At 52.4% G+C, this 7,478-nt stretch overlaps 1 long non-coding RNA gene across 1 annotated transcript; it reads left to right on the top strand.

Annotated features, from left to right (window-relative positions):
* Window positions 1–5,684: 5,684 nt before the first annotated feature.
* LOC117199720 (uncharacterized) lies at window positions 5,685–7,127 on the top strand. Its single transcript, XR_004481035.2, has 3 exons — window positions 5,685–5,825; window positions 5,935–6,028; window positions 6,926–7,127. It is a non-coding gene; the product is annotated as an uncharacterized LOC117199720 (long non-coding RNA).
* The last annotated feature ends 351 nt before the right edge of the window (window positions 7,128–7,478 follow it).

Here is a 7,478-nt window from a genome sequence, read left to right as displayed (position 1 = left end):
TGGGGAAACACGGGTACACGGCTTTGCCTTCAGTCTGCAGTTACTAAGTTCACGAGTTTGTACCTTCCCGGTCCCATTGCTCAGTATACCCTGAGCACACTTTGTACCAAAACTCAACATGGAAATCAGAGTTATATGTCACAGGGTTGCTGTCCTTGAGTGAGTCACCATCCCACCAAGGACAGGAGACCCAAAATAAGCAAACATCTGCATATAAAGGTCTTGGCACATGGTAAGGGTCTCTCAAAGTCACTTCCTGGCCTCCCTTCGGGCTGCTGGAGAGGACAATGATGTGACCACTGGTGGTGTCTCTGGGTGGAAAGGAGCACACTCTCACCTGGGAAAGAGAACGTTCACTGTGGATCTAAGTGCCCAGGAGGACTGGTGAGGTGGGAAATGGCCAGGGGGTCCATGATGAGTGAGAATTGGCTGGTGGGGGGCAGGGGTGGGTGGGCAGGAGGAGGGTGGGAGTGGAGGGCAGAACTCTTGATCAGGGGCGCCGATGCCAGGCACAGTGGTTGGGCCTCGCCTGAGTTTCACATGGGAGCCAGACTCGGACAGCCATGTATGTGTTATGTGTGTGTGTGCGTATGTCTGTTTGCTTGCTTGCTTTTTCCTTTAATATTTTATTTAAAATACTTAATACGGGCTTCCCTGGTGGTGCAGTGGTTGAGAGTCCGCCTGCCGATGCAGCGGACACGGGTTCGTGCCCCAGTCCGGGAAGATCCCACATGCCGCGGAGCGGCTGGGCCCGTGAGCCATGGCCACTGAGCCTGCGTGTCCGGAGCCTGTGCTCCACAACGGGAGAGGCCCGCGACAGCAAAAAAAAAATAATAATAAAAAAATACTTAATACTATTATAATATTCTGAATTTGAATGTCTAGAGTGGGGGAATATTTGCTCTTTGATTTTCAATTTAGTTCCAGGCCCCGTTCCTATTACTCATCACTCAATTCATACATTTATGTCCCCTGCCCACACTCCATAGAAGCTTATGGCCTCAGCCCTATAGCTAACAGGGAAATTGGACATCTTCAGAATGACGTAAATGGTTGTTCAGAACTGTCACTTGCATGTAGAGTTGCCAGATAAAATACAGGTGCTCAGTTAAATCTGAGTTTTAGATAAACAGAAACTTTTTTTGGGGGGGGGCATGCCACACGGCATGTGGGATCTTAGTTCCCCAACCAGGGATTGAATCTGCACCCCCTGCGTTGGAAGCGTGGAGTCTTAGCCACTGGATGGCCAGGGAAGTCCCCTAGATAAACGGAAACATTTTAATATGTCCATACAATAAAAATTATTCGTTTTTTCTAAATTTCCAATTTAACTGAACATCTCGTTTTTGGTTTTTGCTATATCTGACGACCCTACTCCTATAGCATATGTCAAATTAATGGGAAGAAAGAGAGGATAAGACCAAATGCAGAAGTTGTACAGCCCCAGAAAGAGACAGATAACAGCTCCTATAATAGGGCAGATGGCTGGATTGGAGATGAACAATGTTCTGAAAAAAGAAGGAGCAGAACATGCAGCCTGGTTAGAGACATGGGGCCAAAGCAGAGAATAACCCAAGAGTCACAGAAATGCAATTCACGCTATAGCTCCACCACACGTGGGTAATCAGACGAGATGCTCCCAGCCTCGGTTTCCCCATTACCACCTCCTAGCCTGTGGAGAGGAGTAAAAAGATCATGGAATTGCTGCACAAACAGGAGTTGTTATCACAAAGGCCCCAGCCCTGTTCTTCCCCACACACACCACTACTCCAGCCAGGCCTCTTCCATGCTATCTCTGCCCAACTATTTTGAGCACAGGGTAAATGTCCCCTTGTTCCATCTCCCCGTTGCCCACTCTTCCACATGGGTACTTGTAGGACTCAAGTGTTTCCTGTCCTTGGCAAACTGGATGACCTTTCCTTTCCTTTTTTTTTTTTTTTTTTGCGGTACGCGGGCCTCTCACTGTTGTGGCCTCTCCCGTTGCGGAGCACAGGCTCCAGACGCGCAGGCTCAGCGGCCATGGCTCACGGGCCCAGCCGCTCCGCGGCATGTGGGATCTTCCCGAACCGGGGCACGAACCCATGTCCCCTGCATCGGCAGGCAGATTCTCAACCACTGCGCCACCAGGGAAGCCCTCCTCTGCTTTTTAATGAGCTGTTGGTAAATGTTTATTAGGGCAGAGGGGGACACAGTCCCACAAGCCAGAAGCTCTGACGATCCAGGTCGCCATCAGCCCATGACCAAACAGCCTCTGGGTCGGAGCGAATGTACTTGGACCTACACTGGGTTCCTCTACCAGGCAGAAACCTGCTTTGCAGACGACACAGGGCAGTGGCCCTGAAACTGACCCTCCCCTCCCCACCTTCTGTGACTTGGGACAGATCATGTGGCTTTTCCATCCAAACGTAAGGTTTCACTTTGTTACTGGATGTCCTTTTATTTTCGTTGTTTTTTTTTCCTTTCTTCATATCCATGTTACAACTAGTGCTAACACTGCAAGTGTCTAAACAATTTCTTTCTGAGTTATACTTGATGGAGACATAAGACTCTCTCTCTTGCTTGGATTCCTTCAAGTCACTTGCCCCACCATCAGAAAGCTTTGCCTTCCTTACATACACGCCCAGAGAGGGGCTCAGGACGGGAGCTGCACTTTTCCTTGGCCTCTGTTGCCACCTGCAGGATCATTTGGGGGAGAGTTCAAGGACGCTGGATGGCGGCACAAAGAGAAGGCAAAGGTAGCGTGGAGTCTTTGGGCTTCACCGGTTGTCAAGAGGTTTCATAAGGCACGACCTCATCGCCTCTCTGGCGCTCCAGATCCAATATTTAATTAGCTGCAAGGCTTTGCGCAGTCACTTCTGCGAGTCTATTTCCTCATCTCTGAAACAGTATTTGATATCCATAAAATCGCTTTGATAGTGATTATTGGGGGGTCACTCATTCATTTATGTGTTTATGAAGCAAATACCACATCGGATACAAAGACATGAAAAATAAAAAAGATTTCCTGGAGGAAATCACAGTCTTACCGTGGCATCAGTCAAACACATAGGAAACTGTCCGTTGTTGTGAGAGAGGTATGACCAAAGTGTCGTGGGAAGTAAGTAGTGACTAACTCCGTCTGGTGCAAGCAGGGAAGGTTTCACAGTGGAAGTACCACACGAGCTGGATTTGGAAAAACAAACTGCAGTTGACCAGAATTCGGAAGAATGCACAGGAGTCATCCACCATATAAAGAAGAGGGGAAAGGACATTCCAGACAGAGGGAGCAATGAACCAAAATGCTTTGACGCAGCTTGCTCTAGAAAGTTCCCAAGGAGTGAATGAACTTTCGCATCCTGCAGCAGCCTTGGTAGGAGAGAAGTGTGAGGAGAGAGAATTTTTCTAACTTCAAAGCCAGGAGGCAGCCGCTCACGCTGCCTGTGGCAAGGCCCAGTCCTGGCAGGAGTCTAGGATGCAAAAGAGGAAGAGGAACAGACCATTCAAGGCAGGATTGGGAGGTTCGCTCATGACCCGGGCACTCACCACGTGGCCTTGGCTAAGTGACCCATCCTCTCCATGCTTCAGTTTCCTTATTTGCAAATGGAGATGATAATACCCACCTCAAGAGTGTCCTTGCAAGATGCAAGCAAAATCAGTAACCCAGTGCCTGACACGGACATACGCAGATACATAAGCCAGTGGAATTACTATCAGAGGTGAGCCTTCAGGAAGTTATTTGACCTCCCGAAGCCCACGTTCCTCACCCATAAAATGAGAATAACAATGTTTGGCCTGCACGCATCAGGAATTTATTGTGACGATACCATCAAGAAATATAAGCTGTAAAGTTCATATAAACCTGAGTTACAAACAAGAGAGAAGAGGATGAGATCATCGAACCTACTTTTTTTTTTTTTTTTTTTTTGCAGTACGCAGGCCTCTCAGTGTTGTGGCCTCTCCCGTTGCGGAGCACAGGCTCCGGACGCACAGGCTCCGCGGCCATGGCTCACAGGCCCAGCCGCTCCGCGGCATGTGGGATCTTCCCGGACCGGGGCACAAACCTGTGTCCCGTGCATCGGCAGGCGGACCCTCAACCACTGCGCCACCAGGGAAGCCCTCGAACCTACATTTTTAAGGTACACTGAGCGCCTGCTACTTGTGAGGCATTTTCACTTTTGTGACCTCATTTAACTTTTCCTGAAGACAACCTTCTGAGGTGAGTACCACGTTTATTTTCATTTTACGTGTGATGCAAGTAAGAGTCATTTACCAGATGGTAAATGGTTTGTCCATTTACCAGATGCTCTCTGAGCAGGCCCTGTGCCTGAGCCATGAGCCAGAGAGGATCATGGGAGCTGTGATGTGCACGATGGTGCCTCGGGCTCAGGGCTGGACTCCTGTGTCTCACTCATCCTCTCGCTGATCTCTCCATCCTTAGGGTTTTCAGCACCACCTATATTTATCCCGACAACCCCCCATTTCCATCTCCAGCCCAGCCCTCCCGAGACACGAGTGTCTGCCTAGCCAACCTCTCCACTGGCTTTTCTAATAGATACCTCACCCTGAATATGTCCAAAATACAGCTCTACTCCACCTTTCCTCCACAGTCTTCCAGTCTCATTCAGCAGCAGCTCTATCCTTCCAACTGCTTGGAGTCACCTTCAATTTCCTTCACACCTCACAGGAGGGCAGGAATTTTTTTCTACTACTTTGAAAACTACATCCAGAATCTGAGCACCTCTTTCCACCCCTGCCCCGAGAGAACCTCCCCGGATCATCACCATGGCCCTCATTTTGTTGTTACCTCCTATTCACAGCCAAGTGTGATCCTTGTGAAGAGTAAGTATCCACCTGTTGGGCAAAACCCACGAATGGGTCCCCGTATCATTCACATTAGAGCCTATAAAATGTCTGCAAAGCCCTATACAATCGGCCCCCTTCCAACAGACATGCTCTAGTTATTATATGTATTGCTTATTGTCTGACTACAAGCTCGGCCAGGGGTCCTATACTGGCACATAGAAATACGCCTTGAACGGATAAAATGACTGTACAAGTGTTTGATTACTTATAGGAAATGCTATGAACAAGACGTGCTTCTCTAAAAGGAAATTCACAGGGAGCGAGCCAGAATCCAGCTGGATCTTACAGCTCCAAGCCCAGAGCTCATCCCCTAAGGAAGACAGTGTACAACCCAGTGCCTGGCACAGAGCAGGGGCTCCCACAAGCTAGCTGAACTGGAAAATGAAGGGATTTCAGAAAGCAGGGAAAGCCTTCCCTCACCCTCTTGCAGAGGCTGCTCAGCCGTCCTGCTCTCTCTTTTTCTGTCTCCCTGCATGCGCCCAGGCACACACACCAACGCCCTGCCTCCCTGGGCCTGCTTTCCTTCAGGTGGGGGCCTTGTGGCTCCTTAAAATGTGAACAGCTCTCAGGAGGGGGAATAAAAGGAGAGTCACCAGGACGGAGTCAGCTCACACTGGCTGTGCTAGAGAGGACATGCGCAGGGACCCTCTCCCCTAAGCCTTACTGCAAGTGAGGGAGAAGCCAGCACTGCTGGATCTTCTGGAGGACCCCGATGAGGAAAGGGAACGTCATGGCTGTAAACAGGGAAGACATAAGTCCCACCTCAGCGGTTGGGTGGAGAGAGGAGACGTGCCCAGGAGCCCTCGAGAACTTAGAATAAGGTTGCCCTCTGCCGGTAAACCTGTGAAATCAGCCCACAGAGGAAGATTGCAGAGATACATGTGCAAAAAACAGCCCGACTAAACCGTAACCTGAGTGCGTGTATTAACACACCTCAGATGGGGCGCATCACAAAAGAGAGGAGGAAGGGGACACGGATCTAGGTAAGGGCGAGCCTTATGGGGCTCACGGAAGTATCTGGTCACTTTGAGATGGGTTAACAGACTGTCCGAGCCTAATGTCTCCATACCTTTTATTCATCTAACTCTCCAGCTCTGAGTTCACCGTTTTCCAGCAACTTCGCTGGCTCCGGCCTCCCACTGGGCTTGCCAGCAGCGAGGAGACGCACCCGCAGGCGAACTCACAGGTGTGGACCCCAGCCTCCCTTTCTCGGTGTACATGAATAAATGACGCTCCACGTGGCTAGCACAGCCCAGCCCTTCCCAGGCGGGTCACCAGTGCTGTGCGGGCGCCGCGCACAGGTAGGATCCAGAGGGGGCGAGCGGGGCTCGGATCCCGGAGCTGAGGGCTGGCCTCCGACGCCCCAGCCGCCTTCCCGAGCTGGGATCGGGTTCCACCCGGGTCTCCAGCGGATCCAAGGGAGGCCCAGAGGGTAACGCAGAATTGGGTAGATGAGAGCGCAACTTTCTGGGAAGAGTCTAAGGCTTCCTTCCCTCTGACGCTCAAAGGCTACCAGTCCTTGGAAGGGGAGTAAGGACACGATCCGGCCACCGGGAAGGAGCCTGGCTCTCCCATCTGGACTCGGCCTACTTCTTTGACCTCATCCTCCCCGCAGTGCCGAGTGTCACCAGAGATGCAGGGAGCGGGTGGGTGTCGGGAGCGGCGGGGGCAGGACCCCAGACCCGCAGGCGGGCACAGCCGACAGCGATCACAGGGAAGAAAGATTCTCTCAAATCCCTGTTCCCTCCTCTTTCGAGCCCTGGCCTCGGGAAGGGAGCCCCGGAGGCAGCGGACAAGCCCCCAGGGAACTGGGTGGCGACCCAGCCGCCCTCCTCCAAGCGGAGACGCCCTCCCCACCACCGCCGTCGTGGGGCTGGGAAGTTGTCAAAGGAGGCGCCGGGTGTCCTTGTAGAAGGGAACGAGGTGTGTGGGGTGGGATGGGGTGTGTGTGTGTGTGTGTGTGTGTGTGTGTGTGTGTGTGTGTGTGTGTGTGTCTATTTTCCATCTCCCGGTACTACAGTGGGGTGAGGGTAGCTTAAGTTTATCCCGGTTTCGGGCCTGTGAGCCGTAACATCTTTTTCAGGCGCCGAAGAAAACAGGCTGAGTGGGGCTGGGAAAGGAGCGCAGTTGCCGAGAGGAAGGGGCCTGCCGCCTCCCCGGGGACCTCGGAACTTGGTGCGGCCACACCGCCGGCGGGACAAGACTCGATCCCGCCCAGGAAAGGGAGCGGCTTTCTCTCCGGCCCACCCCGAGGGAAAATAAACGGCCTCTGGCGCTTTGCTGCATTCCTGATTTTTAACAAAACTATTGTTGGAGGTTGGCCCCCGTGCTTGCTCCTTGGCGGGAGCAAACCTGCCCACTCCCGGGCCCGCGGCGGAGCCAGCGCCGCCCAGCCGGCAGGCCGGGAACAATGCCTCTTTGTAGCGGGCCCTCGAGGCAGCTGCGGCCCGCCACGCCCAGGGCCCTCCCCTTAGAGAATTCCGAAAGCAGTCGCAAGCCCTGCTCTTCCTCGAGGTCTCGACCTGGGAAGAAAGCAAAGCATCCTTCCTAATCCTTCCGAGGGGGTGAGAGAGAAGGGAACTAACTTTTCCTGCGCCCCGTGTGTGCCAGCCCTTGAATCCTCCCTGGCAGTCTTG

Source organism: Orcinus orca, chromosome 8 (assembly GCF_937001465.1).
Source record: "Orcinus orca chromosome 8, mOrcOrc1.1, whole genome shotgun sequence".
NCBI lineage: Eukaryota > Metazoa > Chordata > Mammalia > Artiodactyla > Delphinidae > Orcinus > Orcinus orca.
This window is presented reverse-complemented; position numbering and strand designations above follow the sequence as displayed.